Source organism: Manis pentadactyla, chromosome 7 (assembly GCF_030020395.1).
Source record: "Manis pentadactyla isolate mManPen7 chromosome 7, mManPen7.hap1, whole genome shotgun sequence".
NCBI classification, from domain to species: Eukaryota; Metazoa; Chordata; class Mammalia; order Pholidota; family Manidae; genus Manis; species Manis pentadactyla.
Window position 1 is genome coordinate 118,152,441 of NC_080025.1, and position 20,734 is coordinate 118,173,174.

General features: G+C 34.2%; 1 long non-coding RNA gene across 1 annotated transcript in view; it reads right to left on the reverse strand.

Annotated features, from left to right (window-relative positions):
* The window catches only part of LOC130684307 (uncharacterized), a 35,678-nt gene extending 15,379 nt beyond the window's left edge, over window positions 1-20,299 (reverse strand). The window contains exons 1-3 of the long non-coding RNA XR_008998540.1: window positions 19,518-20,299; window positions 17,172-17,394; window positions 4,836-4,868 (exon numbers count right to left, since the gene is read on the reverse strand). This is a non-coding gene — a long non-coding RNA (uncharacterized LOC130684307). The remainder of the gene's footprint in view (window positions 1-4,835; window positions 4,869-17,171; window positions 17,395-19,517) is intronic.
* Window positions 20,300-20,734: the final 435 nt, after the last annotated feature.

Genomic DNA, 20,734 nt, shown 5'->3' on the forward strand with positions numbered 1-20,734 from the left:
AGGCCTATGAAAAGATTTTCCACATCTCTAATCATCAGAGAAATGCAAATTAAAACCACAATGAGATATCACCTCACACCAGTTAGGATGGCCAACATCCAAAAGGCAAACAACAACAAATGTTAGCAAGAATGTGGAGAAAGGGGAACCCTCCTACACTGCTGGTGGGAATGTAAACTAGTTCAACCATTGTGGATGGCAGTATGGATGTTCCTTCAAAATATAAAAATGGAAATACCATTTGACCCAGGAATTCCACTCCTAGGAATTTACCCTAAGAATGCAGGAGCCCAGTTTGAAAAAGACATATGCACCCCTATGTTTATCACAGCACTATTTACAATAGCCAAGAAATGGAAGCAACCTAAGTGTCCATCAGTAGATGAATGGATAAAGAAGATGTGGTACATATACACAATGGAATATTATTTCAGCCACAAGGAGAAAATAAATCCTAACATTTGCAACAACATGGATAGAGCTAGAGGGTTTTATGCCAGTGAAATAAGCCAGGCGGAAAAAGACAAGTATCAAATGATTTCACTCATCTGTGGAGTATAAGAACAAAGCAAAAACTGAAGGAACAAAACAGCAGCAGACTCACAGAACCCAAGAATGGACTAACAGTTGCCAAAGGGAAAGGTACTGGGGAGGATGGGTGGGTAGGGAGGGATAAGGGGGGATAATGGGCGTTACGATTAGCGTGTATAATGTAGCTGGGGGGACATGGGGAAGGCAGTATAACACAGAGAATACAAGTAGTGATTCTATAGCATCTTACTATGCTGATGAACAGTGACTGTAATGGGTATGTGGTGGGGACTTGATAATAGGGGGAGTCTAGTAACCATAATGTTGTTCATGTAATTGTATATTAATGATAGTAAATTTCAAAAAATTATGTACAGTATAAACTGAGTGTTAAGTTGTTGTAATTTAATGTGGGTATTCCAATGTAATTTATTATCACAATTCAAATATGTCTACTTTGTTAACAAAAACGTCATCATAAGAGTGACATCATCAAAATTGTGACATAGGTTTTACTCAACTTCAGTCTTCTCCACAAGAAGACAACTAGTAACTATCCATAGAGACGATATAATTGTGAAAATCCCATAATCTGGGGGTCAGGCTGAAGTACCCACTCTCCCCTACAAAGACCAAAGAAAGGATCAGGTAAGAAGGGGAAGTGGAGCGGCTAAACTCTGACAGCATTCCTCCTCCTTCAGACCAGCACAGTTTTGTACCTAGACGGTGTCTCTGGGCCTATTATCCTCCAGGCAGAAAGAAAAGGGCCCAAAGTGGATATACAACTTCCCCAGCATTGAAAGACACTTTCTAGCATGTCCACTCAGGTCTGACCTCACAGCGACCACGGGGGGGAAGCTTTGGGGCTCAATCACTGGAGGTCAGATAGAAACAGGGAAGTGTAGCAGTGCTTATAGCAACTGGTGCTCACATTTTGGCAGACTACTTTCTTCCTGTCAGGGGCACAGGAGCAGAGACCCTAGCCATTGGCTCTGCCCATTTGCAGAGCTGAGCTGGTGGTACTGTCTGGCCTTGAAATAAACCCATGCATATATGATCAATGATGTTTGACAAGGGAACCAAGAATATTCAATGGAAAGAAAATGTCTTCAATAAATGCTGCTGAGCAAACTGGATATTCACATACAAAATAATCAAACTGGACGCCTATCCAACACCACTCATAAAAAATAGTATTCAAATGGATTAAAAATTAAATGTAAGATCTCAAACCATAAAACTAGTAGAAGAAAACACAGGAAAATCTCTTTGCCATTGATTTTGGCAAATATTTTATGGATATGACAGCCAAAGCACACGAAACAAAAGTAAACATAAACCAGTAGTATTAACTGCACTAAACTAAAATGCTTCTGCACAGCAAAAGAAATGATAAACAAAATGAAAAGACAATGTATGTAATGGGAGAAAATACTTGCAAACCATTTATCTGATAAGGGGTTAATATCCAAAATATATAAGGAACTCATGTAGCTCAATAGGAAAACAACAGATAGTTCAATTAAGAGATGGGCACAGGACCTGAATAGACATTTTTCCAAGAGAGACATACAAATGGCCAACAGGCATATAAAAAGGTGCTCAACATCACTAGTCATCAGGGAAATGCAAATCAAAACCACAATGAGATATCATCTCACACTTGTTAGGATGGTTATTATTAAAAAAATGAGCGGTAGCAAGTGCCGGCAAAGATATAGAGAAAAGGGAACACCATAGGTGGGAATGTAATTTGGTACAACCATTTTGGAAAATAGTATGGAGGCTTCTCAAAAAATTAAAAATAGAACTACTAGATGATCCAGCCATTTCACTTCTGAGTATGTGCCTGGAAGAAAATTACTATCTTAAGATATCTGCACCCTTTTGTTCACTGCAGCCTTTTTTACAATAGCCAAGACATGGAAACAACCTAGGTATCCAGGTGAATAAATAAAGAAAATTGGTGCATACATGCAATGGAATGTTATTCAACCACAAAATAAGAAGGAAGTCTTGTCCCTTCAGACAAAATGTTTGTACCTTGGGGGCATTATGCTATGTGAAGTAAGTCAGAGAAAGACAAATACTGTATGATCTCACTTATATGTGAAACCTAAAATAGTCACTCATAGAAGCAGAGAACAGATCGGTGGTTGCCAGGTGCAGGGCTTGGGGGCTGGGGAAATGGGTGAAGGTTGGCACAGGGTAAAAACTTCCAGTTACAAGATGTGTAATGTCTAGGAAGGTAATGTGCAGCCTTGTAACTAAACTACAGTTAGGAATACTGTATTGCATACCTGAAAGTTGGTAAAGGATAGATTTTTAAAATTCTTACCACAAAACAAACAAAGCTTGTAACTACACGAGATGATGGATATGTTTGCTAATCTTATTGTAGTAATCATTTCACATTTCACAATAAGGTCAATTATTATGTTATACACCTTAAACTGACAGAATGTGATATGTCAGTTATATCTCAGTAAAGTGAGAAGAAAAAAAATGTCATTTAATCCAATCTTCCATATTTGGTAAGATATTGATATGCCACATGTCATTCATCCAATAATTGTCAGCTGAAAACCCTGCTCATTGGGATAACTAAGGAGGAAAAGGAGATACACCCGATGACCTCAACCTTCTAGGTTTTATTCAAATGCTTATTGTCTCCTCTACTTAAAAATAGACAAAATGAATTAATTGTTGGGGTACTTCCATCAAGCTGTATAAAAAACCTTTACTATCTTGACCGTTCTACTCATTTGGCCTGTAAAATATAAAAATGATATTCAGGTACAACACATAGATTGAGGTTTCTAATTAAAGAACAAATGAATGCTTAATTAAATTCAAGTAAAATAGCAATCATTGAGATGCCTACTATTAAATGGCATATTTAGTAGTTACAGACGTCTTAGAATGCTGTGCCACACAGGAGTGGCTATTTGTGAGGCACATTTATATTATGTGTGTATTCTATAAATGTGATCAAAGAGATAAGTGCTTCTGATGAGCATATTATCCAGTTGTTAAGTCAGATAAACTATATTCGGGGAAAAAACTGGGATCACTGTAGGTACTTGGCATGTTCCAAAACTTGTGAACATGATTGTTGTCACTGTATCAAGAATAAGTTTCACCCACACCAGTTTTCAGAGAACAAGGTACATAGTGAAGTCTTGATTTGCTGAGCACTCTGAGCCAAAGGGATTTATTTAAAGTGACGGCATACATGGGTTGCTCAGTGAGCAAAATCATTGAGCATATAGTATACAGTTAAGGCAATGTATCAATAATACATGTCACTTTTTGCATATCAGAAAGGAGGGAGTATTATTTGCAGGTTGTCTTCTAATTGGATTATACTGCTCTTTAATAATTAAAAGTGTTGTACAAATAAAATATTTCATTTTGGTTTCTTATTAATAAATACCAAAATTTATTTTGAAAAATACACATTATGAGAAGAACTAGGGAGAAAAATGATACCCAGATGACAAGGAAGGCAAATGAACACAATGACTAACTTAGTTAAATTATGTTAAAGTAAGTTTTCTGGAAAATACATGGCATTGTAGGCCCAAAAATTCATCTTGTGGTCATACTATGTTGAGTGTTGAGTTTTTTTGGAGCCAGTCACTAATTTTATAGCTTATTGAATGAAAATATTTAATTATAGATTCATAACACACCTACATGTGGATATGGACAAGATCTGACAGGACAATAACTTTTCAATAATAGTTCAAAGGACCATGACAGTTAAACATGATAAATTTCTACATTTCTAGATGTGTGACTTCTAAAGCATACACAATAGCTAGCTAAAATATGAATTACTAAAGCTTAAAAAATGAAGATAATATTTTAAAGGAATTATGTTTCTGATAATATTAGATGGTACACTGAGGTGAATTTTTCCACATGAATATAATTTTCCTTTTTATTCCAAACATTTTTGGTGCATTTGCTATTACAAGAGAAATACATCTAAAGTGAATCTGATACCCTCTTGTTCCCTTAAACATACAGTATATAGGGTGTTTTAATGAATTAGTACCTATGTTATGAACGTAAGTTATTGAACAGGACTGAAACAAAATGCTCATGGTGACCCCTGGGGCACTGTGGCCATCGATAATGAGCTCCACTTTTATGGTTCTTTCTGAATGTATTCTTTTTTTTTTTTTTTTATCTTTTCTCTTCTCTGCACCTTTGCTACTTTTCTGGTGTTTGTGGTTTTTAATCAGCTACATACTTTAACAAGTACTTGTCAAATATATAATTTAAATGTTTCTTACTTAAGTTTTGAGTCTGTGTTCCAGGTGGTCAATCTGAAAAAAAAAGAAAAAGAAGAATAAAAAACAGATTAAGGAAGAAATTGCAGGCACTTACTGTGAGAGGATCATAAATGACTTCCTACAAATCAATTTTCACTCCTTTAATGAGACAGATATAGGATTTACTTGTCCAGTATTTTAAATACTGGTAAACTAGAAGCCTTGATTTTAATGATTTATGCTATTTCCAAAGAAAATTTTTATTTATAATTATTCATGTAATTAAATTTTTTATAAGAATTTTTACAATTTCTGAGGTCTTCTTTAGTTTGTGATTGAAGAACTTACAGAAGAAATTTCATTTGATAATTTCATTCATTCCTTCTAGTTACTATTCTGCTGGTGCTTAATGATGATTGATCCTTAAGTCCTGTGTGGCTACACAGCCAGTGCAGCTACTCCTGTTACATTTCTTTTTAATGATATATATATTCTATAAATGGCACCACTAATTAAAGCTGATCCCTTGACATCCTTTCCTTCATTTTCTCTATATCCTGTCAAAAACAAATCTAAGTGCAATATGAGATAGAAGAAAATCCAGAGTTCAAATGTTATTGAAAATAAACATAATCTTAGCAGTCGTTTGGCTTAATGCCTAAAAATTCTTTTCCTATAAGTAAATTCATTCCATTTGGTTAAGATGACTACGATGCTGATGCTGTTTTATTGCTATAAAAGCTAGGACATAAAAAAATTCATAGAGCAATTAAGATAAAATAGAGCTGAGTTTATTGTCTTCATTTAAAGGAGAAGCACTGAATCTCTAGTCCTAAATTTCTTTTTCTTATCAAATAAAAACAAGTCCTCATGAATCTTTTTGTGCAGTTTTTCAGTGGACAGGACACATGAACATGAGACCTGGGCAGCAGACCGACCCTCTGGTCATCAGAGTGAAAAGTCCGATAGGATGTGGTGGAAGCTTAAACTGAGTTAGCAGAGAAGACTTTCTGTAGGAAGCATTTCTGAAGCGCCTTAAAAATAGATAAGGATGTGTTCAATGAAAGAACTGAAAGTTGTGAGACTTTTTTTCATCTCAGAATCAGCAGGTAGATTGATCTAGTAATCAGGAAGTATGGTTAGTAGTGTAATGGGAAGACTTTTGGTTATGGCAAAAGTAATGCAAAGCCTTGAAGCCTGCGGAAGGGATACCAAACATGTCAGAGTACACAAACAGGTCTGCTGGGCAGATTTTCTGTTGTAAAATTGCGAACAGTAAATAACAAAATGAAAAACAAGGTTCACTCATAATCATACTACCATCCCAAAATGAACTGCCTTTTTTTGTATAATCCTTATCAATATACATATGTTATTTCAATGTGGTTACAAATGGCACCTTTACACAATTTGCTTTCCATTTGGAATCATATCAAATATACTGCTATTCAGGTTTTTTCTGCTCATAACTTAATTTTTGGTTATTATAATCAATTCACATAACTACATACATAGCAAACATAAATCATTTATTTTTTTAAAGTTGTACAACATGATTTTTTAAGGTGTACAAAGTGATGATTTTATATATATATATACAAGGTATATATATATATATATATATACACACACCACACACACACACACACACACACACACACACACACACAATTACTATGATTGAGTTAACACATCCATCACCTTCCATACTTATCTTGTATGTGTGTTATGTGTGACTGTGTGATGGGAACTTAATATCTACTCTGAGCAACTTTCAAATATGCAACACAGTATTATTAATTATAATCATCAAGCTATACATCATATCCCCAGAATTATTTATCTTAATAGCTGAAAGTTTGTACCCATTTACAAACATTGCCCATTTTCTCTACATCCCAGATGCTAGTAACTAATGTTCTGTATTTTGGTTTTCTCAGATTCCACATATGAATGAAATCATAGAGTATTTGTCTTTATATGTTGGGCTTATTTCACTTAGCATAATGTCCTCCAGGTTCATCTGTGTTGTTACAAATGGCAGGATTTCCTTTTCTGTAGCTTAATAGTATTCTATTATATATGTGTGTGTGTGTGTGTGTATATATATATATATATATATATATATATATATATAGTTTTCTTTCTTCATTCATTTAATAGACACTTGTTTCCATAAACTAGCTATTGTGAATAAAGCTACAATGAACATTGGAGTGCAAACCTCTCTTTGAAACAATCATTTGATTCCATTTGGATATATACCCAGAAGAGGGATGGCTGGATTATATGGTAGTTCTATTTCTAATTTTTTGATGAAACTCCACACTGTTTTCATAGTGACTGCACCAATTTACATTCAGTGTACACCCTTTGCCAACACTTGTCACCTTTTCTCCACACCCTTGACAACATTTGTCATCTCTTTATCTTTTTGATGATAGCCATTCTAACAGGAGATGATGTCTCATTGTGGTTTTATTTGCCTTTTCCTAATGCTTAGTGATGGTGAGAACCTTTTCATGTACCTGTTGGGTTTCTGTGTCTTCTTTGGAAAAATGTCTATTTGGGTCCTTTGCCCATTTTTAAATTGGATTACTTGTTGTCTTACTTTTGAGTTGTATGAGTTTCTTATGTATTTTGGATATATAGGTTCGTTTATTTTTACTATTATCTGTGAGTGAATATTATTGATTTTGTTTCTTTCAGGATTTTAGAATACTATGCTATTATAATTAAGAATTTGTTTTTAAATACTCTTAATAACTTAATATGGCATCTACCCAAGGAACTTAGAAATATGATGAAAAATTTATTGCCAGTGCCTGTACTTCTCAGTATTTGTGTATTTATAGCAAGCACAGAGGCTTTTATTTTATCCTAAGCCAAGCACCATAAGGGATCCTGACTACTGGTGTGCTGGTTTACTTGCTGTTTGTAAACAAATAAAAAATATGCCATAAGGCTTTCTTTCACTGTTTGTGCTACCCTACATAAAAAGATTTGGTGCCTTTGTGAAATTATAATATAGGATCAGCCATTACTCAGAATTTTAAATTTTAGGTCATTGCTCAATTACAGTAGAGTGGGATATGATTCAACAGTGTAATTTTGTCGATTTCTTAAATGACAATTTCCTGGGTTTCTCTTTAGGGAATTTTTCTGATAAAGATATAAAAATAAGTATTTCTTGTATATCCCATTTGATGTTTACAGTGGTCTAATAACAGTCCTGATTTGGTGTGACTGCGTCACAACCCATCTCAGCGATTAAGCAAGCAGCTTCTATTGTAAGAGTTGTCCATAAAACATAGAGACATCGGGCTCTTTCCAAAAGGTCAGCAGATAGCGAATACATCCTCTAAAACATTTTCATGTGTTCAGACCAAGTGCCTAGTTCAGGAGTGTTATCTACTGCCCTTCTTACAAGGTTGTGCTGTGAGAAATCAACAATAGGAGGGAGTACACAGAAGACCATGTCTTTCAAAGAGCATTATTATCACAAAAAGATCACAGTGTACACCTACTAGAAAAAAAAAGATGCATAATGAATGTTTTGGGAGGTCTGCATAACATCTTCCTATTTTTTGCTGCTCTTTATACAGAATTTTATTTGAGACATGCTTTTTATAAATGAAGGATTAGTGAATTCTAGTTTGATGCTTAATGAAATTTGTACATTGAAAACTATGTATGAAAATTTTGCTGAAAACTAACACCTATAATCAACAAAACATCTAATTTTAGTAAAATAGTATTTATGAAAATGCTTTAAGACTTTTTAAAGAGCAATGTTCCACCAAACTCTAAATAAGATATATGGTTTGAATATTGAGAATTTAAATGTGAAGATGTTATGCCCCTCCAAAGTATATCAAAGAGGAAACAATGTACTTCTTGGTATTTTAGAGTTTAAAATTATTTTATTACAGTAATTTGAAAAGTTATTTAATCATAAGTGCTGGAGTTCATTTAACCAGAGAATGTTTTGCCTGATGACTGATGTATTTGTTTGCACTATACTTTCAGAGATTTTGAATTTACTTGTGATTTTACAGAATAAACAATAAAACATTGTTTTGAAATAGATGTGTTGAGATTTTTCTATATATCATTTTATGACCTTCTCCAAACCCAAAGTGAAAAAGGAATGAATATATATCCCATAATAGGAAAGAGTCAAAAGAATTATTACTGTGCCAGTTATTAACTTTTTGACTTTCAGCTCCAAATCCACTCTTCTTCACTTTGATTTGTGATCATAGATGGACCTTGTATCCATTTCTATTTTTTTAGTTTGGATGATACTAAGTTTGCCATAGTGGAAGGATACTTCATGGATGGAATGGGGAGAAGGAACTGTCCTTCATTCTTCTCTGCTCTTTTTTGAGTGTCAGGCTGTGCATTAGTGTGATATGTGTATGTGTATGGTGGGAGGGAGTTTGTGCATGGCCAGTAGTACTCAACTCAGTGGCCTTCACAGGTAAATTTCATCTGAATTCTTAGCAAATTTATTCTCTGTTAAAAAGCTGCATGTCTCCATGACAGCATGGCCTCTACTCATACATCTGAATCTTGGGCTTGGGTATGCACCCTGCCCTAAACATCACCCATAATTATTCATGTATATAGTAGCTGGGTCCTATACTTCTTACAGTCCTATTTGCTCCTTTTAGTAATCTCCTTTTATTAGTTAACAGTTCCTTACTTTTGCTGTTCAAATGACAGGTGTATTTTTTTTTGTCTCTTGACTTAACCTTGAATCATATACTCTTGTTAAATAATATGTATGATGTAAAACACCTACAGCTGCAATGCTATGCAGTTACATTGTGATATGCAGTATAGCCTATAAGGGGCTTGTGAGAGATCATTTGAAAAAAGAATAATCGGTAATCTTTAAAGTTGGAGAAATGAAAAAGAAAATGTAAACTGGAGACTTGGTCACAGATGTTGAAATTATCAGACAGGAAAGTTAAAATAACTATGATTAATATATTAAGGATTCTAACAGAAAAGTAGCTAATATGCGAGATAACAAGGCTAATGTACACACAAAAAAATGGAAGCTAAAAGAAATAAACAGAAAGAAGTGATAGAAATAAAAACAGAGTAACAAAAGTGAAGAAAGTCTTGGATGGGCTCCACAGATGATGCAACACAACTGAGGAAACAATCAGTAATTTTGAAGATAGGTGAATAGAAACTTCACAAATGAAGTATAAAGAAAAAAAAGAAAAAAATGATAGGAACAGAACAGAATATCCAAGAATTATGGGACAATATCCAAATGTGTAACATATAAAACTGGGATACCAGAATGAGAAGAAAGAGAATGGGGCAGAAGAAATGTTTGAAGTAATAGTGGTCAGTAGCCTTCAAAAGGTAATGGCAGACACCAAATTATAGCTCAGAAAACATGAAGCAGGATTTAAAAACAGAAAACCTAGACAGATAATATTCAAATTGCAGAAAAATAAAGGATCTTGAAGGAATTTGGTCAGGTAGTGGGATAAGGAAAAAAATTCATCACCAGACTTTTCATCAGACACCACAAAATCAAAAAGAGAGTATAGTGAAATATTTCTAAAGTGTTGAAAGAAAAAAGCTATTAACTTAGAATTCTATATACAGGAAAATTATTTTTCATAAGTGAAGAATAAAAAAATGACTTGTCAGATAAACAAAAACCTAGGGCATTTACTGTCAGCCGACCTGCTTTATAAGAAGTATTAAAAGCTGATAATATCAATTGCTGGTGAGGATAGAGAACTATGGGACTTGCATTCCTCTGCTGGTGGAAATGCAAAATGGAACAACCATTTCTGAAGACAGTTTGGTAGTTCCTTACAAAGCTAAATGTAATTTTACCAAACTATCTAGCAATGGCACTTCTAAATATTTACTTAGTTGATTTGAAACACGCGTCTTCACAAAATTCTACATGTGGCTTTACTAATGATTGCCGAAAGCTGGACACAATCAAGATGTCTTTCAATAAGTGAAGAGATAAACTGGAATAGATCTATAAAATAAATTACACTTCAGTGATAAATGAAATAAACCATCAAGTTGCCCCCAAATCTGGATGAATCCTAAATGCATATTGCTAAGTAAAAGAAGCCCATATGAAAAGACTACATACTTTTATTATTCTATTTATATGCATTTTGGAAAAATAAAACTATAGAGATAGTAAATAGCTCAGTGGTTGCAGGGTGTTGAGGGAGCACTGAATAGGTGAAGCATAGGGGATTTATTATGTGGGACAACTGTATGATACTGAATACATCACACTATACATTTGTCAAAATCCATAGAACCTTAGATTACAAAGAGTGAACCTATAAGAAAATAATGAAAAAATATCATTTAGGATACTGGGGATCCCAGGAGGAATGCAGATTGTGATAATTTATAATATACGATGTAATCTCAGAAGGTGATGGAAAAAAGAAAGTATGTAAGTATATAAGAAAGTATATATATATACACATACATATTATTTGTAAGACCTGATGTAAGTATCTCTGGAAATGTGTGGAACTGTTTTCCATGAGGGTATGAGTTACCATTATGAAACACTGTACATGTATACAGGATTGAACAGATAAGTAAACAGAGGGCAGATGATGGTAGGACAGGTTCTTACTGTTGCAGTGGGAGGTTACAGATAAACAAAGAGTGAGAGTCTGGAATGAACCGCTGATCTGATACCGGATCAACTCATGTATACCTCAATATAGACATAGATGGATATAGATATATAGATGGATATACACAGGTTAGTATACACACATATATATCCTAGTTCTGTCTATTAAGGATACTAGAGGCAATAACACTCTTATAGCAACATGTTCAACTCGTACCCAGATTTTGGTTCATAATATCATAAACTTATAAAAGAAAATCAGGGCAACTTGGAGAAGTGGCTGATTTCAAAATTTGGGGTGGTGAATATACAAGAGGAGTTGGGAGCATCTTGTAGTATCAAAAGTATGTGAGTGCTAAGGAAAAAAAAAATCCCATAATGATGGAGATGGAGCAAAGTGATATATTAGATGTCTGAAAGAGTCTCAGTGGCAAATCTGGAACAATTTGAACCTGGAGTTTCTTGTGTCAGAAAATAAGAAGCGCTTAAAAAAAAATGAAATGATAGTGGAATGTAAAAGGGAGACACAAAAGTCAACTGAAAAGCTCTCAATGCTAAAGCTAGGAAAATAAAACAAATTTACCTAGCAATAAAACAAATAACATAGCATTGGATTTAAACCCAAAGTGTAAATAAATAACCATGAATCTATACAAATATAGATAAATTATTGAATAAATGAATAATGGTTGACTGGCTGAATGAATAAATATATATTTATTCATGGTGGAAGGGACTAGGGAGCTCTGTGTGACCTCTTTTGTAAGTGCACTAATCCCATTCATGAGGGCTCCAACCTCATGGCTTCAGAAGCACTTCCCAAAGGCACCACCTACCAATATCATCTAAGTAGAATGTACCTTTGATATAATGTGATGAGAATTAACACTTAACCTCTGTGGTCTTTCTCCCCAACTCTCATAATGCCTCTATAACCATGAGAGAAACATCAGGCAAATCCAAACTAAAGAGCATTCTACAAAATGTCTGACCTGTACTCCTCCAAATTCTGAAGGTCATTGAAAACAACAACATCTGAAAAAGTGTTACATCCAAATGAGGCTAAGGAGACATGACTAAGGAGACGTGACAATTAATATGTTATCCTGGATGGAATTCTGGAACAGAAAAAGGTTACCGACTAAAATGTAAGTAAATATGAATGAAGAATTGACTTCAGGTGTTAAAAATGTATTAATATGAGTTCTTTTATTGTGAAAACATACCATAATGTTAACAATAGAGGAAACTGGACATGGGGTATTGGAGAACTCTGCAATATTCATTTCAACATTTCCATAAATCCAAACCATTCTGAAATTAAGTTTATTTAAAAATTCAATTTTTAGCATAACAGCCTGAAGTTTTAATTAAATAGCAAAATTCCAGATTGATTATTATAAACTTACTTTACCAAATATTCAGTTAATAATATGCTTTGGAGTCATATTTAACTAAAGGACATAAATGATAGGGTCAAAATGCCTTTTTGTAACATTTGGTAGGGCAAAAGATTTTACTGACATTCAGAGACATGTGCATATCTGTTGCGATTTTGAAAAAAACAATTTGGAATCTAATTGGTAGAATTGTTATTTAGGTGAGATGGCTACATGTAAAAATACCAGCAAAACAAGATATCAAAACTCCCTTCAATTTTAATTTGAAAGTGTCAATTTAACAAATAAAAATACAGAACACCCACTTAAATTTGAATTTCAGGTAAACAATGAATACATTTTAGAGTAGGAATGTCTCAAATATTAAATGAGATATACTCATACTAAAAATAATTCTCCATTTATCTGAAATTCAAATTTAACTGGGTCTCTTATATTTTATCTGGAAACCCTATTTCTACTAAAAAAGGTAAATAGGAAGAAGCCAAATATGTGAGTTCATTAATAACAATATAAATGTCCTGTAGATTGCTGTACAATTTAAATAGCATGGTTACTGAGAAGGTCTGTTTTGGAGACTGAACCCTTGGATTTGAATTCCTCCTATTTCATTACTAATTGTGTAACTACAAATTACTTATGCTTTTGTTCTGTTTCTGTAAATAGGTATAATGAAGGAGCTGACAATCAGAAGACAGGTGTGTGTATCTGTTGCCTATTTGAAAAAAACTGTGACATTAAATGAGTTCAATGCACTTACAATTATGCTACACATGGTGATAGCTTCATAAATGCTAGTATAAGAAAAGCATTGTGGTGGAATCGTAGGTAGAATAAGCCCATGTCAGTGAACTAAAATGTGCAATTTCTTCATTTTACTATAAGCTAACATTTATTTAGCAAGTATTGTGTAACAGTAACTCTGCTATTATCCTCTCCATTTTCAGAAACTTTAAAAGATCATTATATTTGAAATCTCTTCTCATTTTTTTTGCATTTAGATATAAAGCATAAATTTTGTGATGAAAAGTATTTCCAGAAAAAAAGATATTTTTTTAAGGAAATTAAGAGACAATGCTTATTTTTGCTTTGTACTACATGAAATTGTCATTTTTGTAGGTAAAATATGCCAATTTCATATGGTTCAACTCATTAAATACATCGATACCCTTTACTTTTGGTATATCGTAATTATTTGGTATATCACAATTACATGAGATTTCTAAAGAAGAATATTATTTTTATTGATTGGCATATATGCTTTTATTATTTTGAAATAATTTAATGTGATTTTGTAGATAATTAGACTTACAGGTAATCCTGGTATTTTATTTGGTGTCATGATATTACAATTGTCAGTACTTGAACTGTGTAATAACTTTTTCTTGTGTTTAATTTCTTTGGAATTTATTAATGTGTTTGGAAGTTGTAGTTGACAAAAATGCAAAATTAAGGCAAGCATTCATAATTTGTAGTAAAGATGTGAATCCTAGCTGTATTGAAATAATTAATTTAGATAACTTCATTTTACATAGCAACATACATTTGGACTGTACTGAATCCACAGAGTACCTAGTGAGGCAGATAATAGAATTTGTGTTTCATAGCTATGGCACAGAGTTAAAACAATTTTTCTTAGGACACCTTCAGTTAGGGCAGAAGTGGAATTTAAATAAAAATTAGTTTGGTCAATGTGGACCTCAACTTATTTAATATGTATGTATCAGTAATGCACAGTATTTTAAGATAGTCTTCAAAAAGACACTGACTGGTGTATGGTCAGTAGAGTTTTGCAGTTGAAAGAACCACTTGAATGTGGCATATAGAGTTTACATGTGTAATACATGTATAATTTTCAAAGGATAGATATGCCTGTATGTAAAGTTTATCAAAATATACTGCTTAATAAGAAAGGATCTACCAAATGCAAAGATATATCCAGAGCTCCTCTGACATCCATCCCATGCTTAAATAATAAGGTCTGGCAGTGTGTTTCCTTGAAAACTTCTCTCTGCCAACCATGCTTCTAGAAGCCCTTTTTTTTGAGGTTGTGCTGAAATCTGTGTCTTTATACTTTTACTGACTAAACAAATGTAGTTCTAAAAAACTGTGTTGTTTATCTGAAGTTCATTTTTAACTGGGTATTCTATATTTTTATTTGCTAAATCTGCAATCTTATTTTTCTACCCATTGTCTGAAGGACACTTGAGAGCAACAGAATGCAAATCCACTTTTCCTTCCTTATGCTATTGATTCATTTATTTATTCATCTACCACCTAATGACCAAAGTCTGTATCAGTTCCTAAATGTAGAAATGGATCTTAAAATCTCTTTCCCTGAAAAGTGAGCAAGTCAAATAAATAGTTATTAGCCAATATGACTGATGCTATGAGGCAGAGTTTTACAGAAGGTTCACAAAGGGACCCTTGACCCTCATGGGTGAGAGTGGATGTCAAGAAAATCTTCGAAGAGGGAAAAAAAAAGCCTCTAAATAGAGTGGCTGTTGCTGATGTAGACAACCATGTTAGAATCTACCACAAAAGGCAAGCTGAAACTGCAAAGAGGATAATAATAGTTTGCACGGGGATTGAAATAAATGAAAGAGACATGCAAATGTTTGAAGGCTTCTCTCATCCATGTTTTCTTTTCCAGACTAATTAGTGTTTAATTTCTTTTATTATTTATTACATCATTTCCAGTTTCTTCACTTCTTCTAAAAGTACTCTCATTTGCCTAAAGGGCAGTTTTTAAACTGGATGAAATATCTCATGAAATCTTCAGTACCTTTAGATATAGCTTTGAAAATAGTGCTATTAAAGCTAGTTTCTTAAAACCTAACCGGGCAATGCTATTGAGCTAAAGTAATAAGACCAATACAACCAAGGCCAAACAGCTCACTACCTTTTGTTTTTTTTATTCTAGAGATTTTGCTTTCATAATTTACTTTTGTTTATGGTTGGATTTTAAGAGCATAAACTGTAATTAGTGGGATAAAAACTTCTTTCTCTTTAATTGAATACCATGTAAAATATGGCCAGTTTTGAGATGAAACTCTCAAGGTCATTCTGTAGGGGCAAGATTAAGCAGACATTTAGCAGCATGCATTTATTGATTTACTGAATTTCTCAAACCCAGCAGACATCAACCATCTGGAGTGCAGAGGTGAACTTTATGAATTTGTTTGAGTTTGCTGTGTTTCTCTCATGATGGAGCACAAAGTCATAAAGAAATAGTTGGTGGTAGATATTAAGAAAGGGAGTTGGGGTGAGCAAATCCAGTATACAGTGACAAGCAGCTTGCAAATAGCTCAGTAGTGGCTGGAAATTTGTGATAGCATTAGTCATATACCATTAACTTCATCCTTTCTCACACTGAGAAGTAAAGGAAGGTAGAGTCATTGAATCCAGGGGTTTACAGTAAACCCTAAATGACCACCAGCTCTGGCTGTTTAATACATCATATGTGTTGGCAATATCTATCTCAGAAAAAGCAAGGTCAGATAAGACTGGTAAAGATCCATGCATATATATTAGGGTATTTCTTCTTCTTACTTATCACATCATAATCACATTTTTAATAATACGAAAAAAAGAAAAAAAACCCCAAAGCCTCTCACACAAAGCAATTCTTCTAGCTCTTACATTTTATGCCACTTAATTGTGGCTAATTTTGTTACCAGTAGCTCATGTAACTTGATGTTATAAGCAGGGCATTGTCTACCTCTTGGATTCACATATCAGGTGCGCCAATTAGAGCACGTGAATATGGCCTTGGGCGGGTGGCCTAACCTCTTTGGGCTCTGTTTACCTATAATATAAACATAACAATGTGAACCTCACTGAATTGCTGTATATTTGACTATGTGGTAAAGCAGCTAACACTCCTCCTGGCACATGGTAGATGTTTTGATAACCGTAAGCATTATTATACAGTAACATGCTTGTTATTTCACTTTCTCCATATGTTTATCTTTTCTCCTTATCAGGTTTGAGACTTCTAGAGAGAAGACAGGACTACAGTAGTTCTATCTCACAGATGTTCAATGAACTCTTATCTGCTGACTTGTTTGAACCTTGCATTGCTAACTAACAGATATAGCAAGTATTTATTTATTTGTTCCCCGCTTGAGAAGTGAGACTCAGTGAGTTTTCACTGACATGGCAGCTCCTCCATGTCCTACTGTAAGGAGCCCAAGCTACCGGGCTTCTTTGTATTTCTCTAGGTTCTGGAGATTTTTCTATTCTTCTCCCTGTTTGTACTGCCATCTGGTGACAGGGATCTACTTCCTATTCCATTCTTACCAATCTTGTTTCCTAGGAGATTTCTTCCCAGATGGAATGGGACAGGTCTTCCTGTGGGCTTGTCCTAGAGTTATGATTCTTGCTTATTTTCCTTGCTTCACTTTTTTACCAGAGGTGTTCAACATTCCTCCTGCACATGCAAACTTTCTCACATTGGTTAGGCTCCGTCCTTGACTTCCAGTATTTGGAGGAGTCATCTCAGTGTCACCAAAATGGACATGAACTGGGAGATAAAAGAATCTATCAGAGCTTATATATATCCTTATTTTTTAAAGAAAACTTAAGAAACAAAGTAAATCTTACTGTAGGGTGTAGCCCACACTTGTTCACTTGGTTTCAGTATCTTACACGCATCAGTTTAAGATGCCCTGTTAGGTGGACTTACAGATACATGAAATCACCAAGTGACTTCAGAGAGTTCATAAAAATGGACCTAACATTAAGGGTAATACTGTTCTTAATAATAATAATGCAAAAACATACAAATACAATGAAAAGGACAGATTTCACATTTCTCTTCCTAGTAACATTTTTCATTAGCCACATTATAACCTAAATATATTAATAATGTAATTAATTTCAAAGTAACTGCTCAAAATACAATAAATTGCTGTGAGATATAGACTTACATCTACTATCACTTTACATGATTCTTTACACATACTTTGTGTATACATCTGTTGTATGTTTTTGCTTGTATTTCTGATTTGACAGTCATTAAGATTAAGTATAGAGATAATTTGAATTGAGAATTATGCCTTTAAATGCCTGCATCACAATGCTAAACAAGTAATTTTTAATATTCTGAATATTGTATTTGTCAGACTAATATTTAATAAAATAAAAATAAATACATATATAGCATATCATCAATTAACATGAACTGTATCTAAGATATTATTTCAGCAGTACTGTTAGGTAGAAAGACATGAGCGGCTGGGCAAGAGGAAGATAAAGATCAAGGAAAAGAAAAAAACCTGCCCAAACTCTGCCCAGGTAGGGGGGTCCCATGTGAAGACAACAAAGGCTTTGCAGGGAGATAATTTCTTGACTATCAGGACCAGGCCAAACTGGTCCTAACCAGGTCCCAACGCTGGCACAATGGAACAAAACTAAACTACCCAAACCACTCCTCATCATAATATCATTAAAATAAAATAGTGGTTTTTGCTACCCGCCCCCAACCATGGACTTTTCTGTGTGCAGTTTGGGAAAAGACATGCCCACCAAGAGAAATGTGTGTATAACTGGAGCTGTCAATCAAACGACCTCACCCTGTCAGTCAAAGGCATTCCTTCCCTAAGAGCTCAGGGTCTTTTTCTACCTTGAATCTGACCCTCTCCTCCCTTGGACTTTATTCAAATAAAACTTTTGCTCTGCTTTGCTATTGTGTCTCTGTCTTTCAATACTTTGTTGCAGCAGGGACAAGAACCTAGGAGAACTCAACCCATAACAGATTATAGTAATTTTATGATCACTTTCAACAAACTAATGTTATGAAATACATCTAGAGAAAATAGAACGAATAGTAAGATTCTTAGCATAACTGTGATGTTAATTAATGGAATGTACTAGAATACCCTTGTCTCTTTTCTGTTTTGAAATTTTTTATTACCTTAATGGTTATTTAAGAGGTGTATGAATGACAGTAGATATAGATTGCTGACATACTGTATAGTTAAAGAAAGCTCACATTGGCTGCCACTCAATACTTATGGAGTGCTTACTAGGTGTCAGATCTTCCCCTGGCTTCCTGGGCTGCAGCTGGGCAGAAGACTATCATGCCACTACTATTAAACATGCTCTCTGCATAGTGTGAGATGCAGATGTTGACTGAGTGTTACAAATGAGTGCATCAGTGTACAGGAAAAGCATGTAACTGGTAGTAACCCATTCTGAGTGCTCACTGGGGGCCTTCAGGAATTTTAAAGTGAGAGCTAAGAAATAAGCAAAAGTCAGCAAGCTAGTTGAAGGGAGTTAAGCAAAGGTATGTGGGGTGGAGTGGGGTTAGAAAGGGTATATCAGGCATCAAGAAGAGTAAATGCAAAAGGCCTTGGGGCAGAGAAGACCACTGTCTGTTTTCATATGTAAAGACATCCAGTATGCCAGGAGGGGTGGAGGTCATAAGAAATGTAGTGATGAACTGAAATGAAAGGGATGAAATACAGGAGGACTGTATGTAACACATTTGTATTTTCAAAAATACATGATGTGATATTTGGATTGAAGGGAGGTTTATATTTGGCCACCAGTTCTGAATAAAGTGAGTAAGCAAATATGCTGCTCAAAAACAAGAACATTCAACTGCATTTGTAGCGACTTAGTGTCCAGATATAGGAAACTTACTTATCTGCTGTGACTTTGTGTTTAATTATTCTGGAGAAGGTCCATTAAATATAGTTGTAGATGCCACACTGAAAGAGATGATTAAAACCATTATCCACCCAGTAGCCTTGAAGGGTCCCTGCGCAGAACAAGTTAAAGAAGCTGTGAAGGCTCAGTCTGCAGAAGAACAGAAGATCAAGCAGAGACATCAGTGCATTTTAAACTAACTGAAGAATTTTCAAGCAGATAAGGAGTAGATGTATTTTGTGTTTTTGACAATAATAGGATTCCAAGTAAAAGACTTCTTTTCCCAACACACTCCCTGCCATGGACACACTTAGGAGGAGACTAATGATCATTTCTCAAGGAGGCTGTCAATCCTTCGTTGAGATAGAAATTGTACTACATGACTTTTCTGTTGCCAAAAGGCTATGATTATGTGTTTCCTGTACTGTCTTTTAATTTAATTTTACTGTGTTGTGATGCCATGAGATTCAAAATGGAAGTGGCTTCCAATTAGAAATTCCAAAATTGCTAATTTCTAATGATCTGCCAGGACACTGGTTGTTTTGTGGAAGATGGCTTACTTATTTGTTCAAATAGAAGTTTTTAATATGGTTATATGTGAATTAGTCTTGTTGAGGACTCCAAATGTGAGGAAGACACAAAGGGAATGTTAAGTGGTGTTTTGTGAGTTACAGTAACAGAATCGTGACAGGGAAATCATCATTTAGTAAACTATTTCTAACAATACATAGTGTGTGCTTTATTACTGAACTATGAAATAAAATTCCATTTTATGCAATTTTTCTTGAATGGAATCTGATAAATCTTCTCACATTACTACTTGTTTTTGTAATAGTATTCTTAAAATCTTAATTTTTTAAAGAAAAATTTAGTGTTCCACTGCCCTCTAAATAGGAATATAAAAAATTGTTTTATTCTTCATAGATTTTATCTTTAAACATCTTAAACATCATTGTTATTGGTCATATTTGGGAATAATAAACAGAGTAATCTTGTAAGCAGAATTATGTGTGTGGCAGGAATCTATCTGAGCCTTGAGTTGTTGATACATTCTGCCTGAGAGCAACTGTAAATCTCAGATGGCTATAGATGGTTACCATAGAAGGTTGTTACTGAATGTAGTTATTTAATTTTCTCTATTGGAAGAGACTGATAACCAGCAAACACAGCCCTATGCTTGCAAATGACCAAACTGACTTAGGTCAATTTAC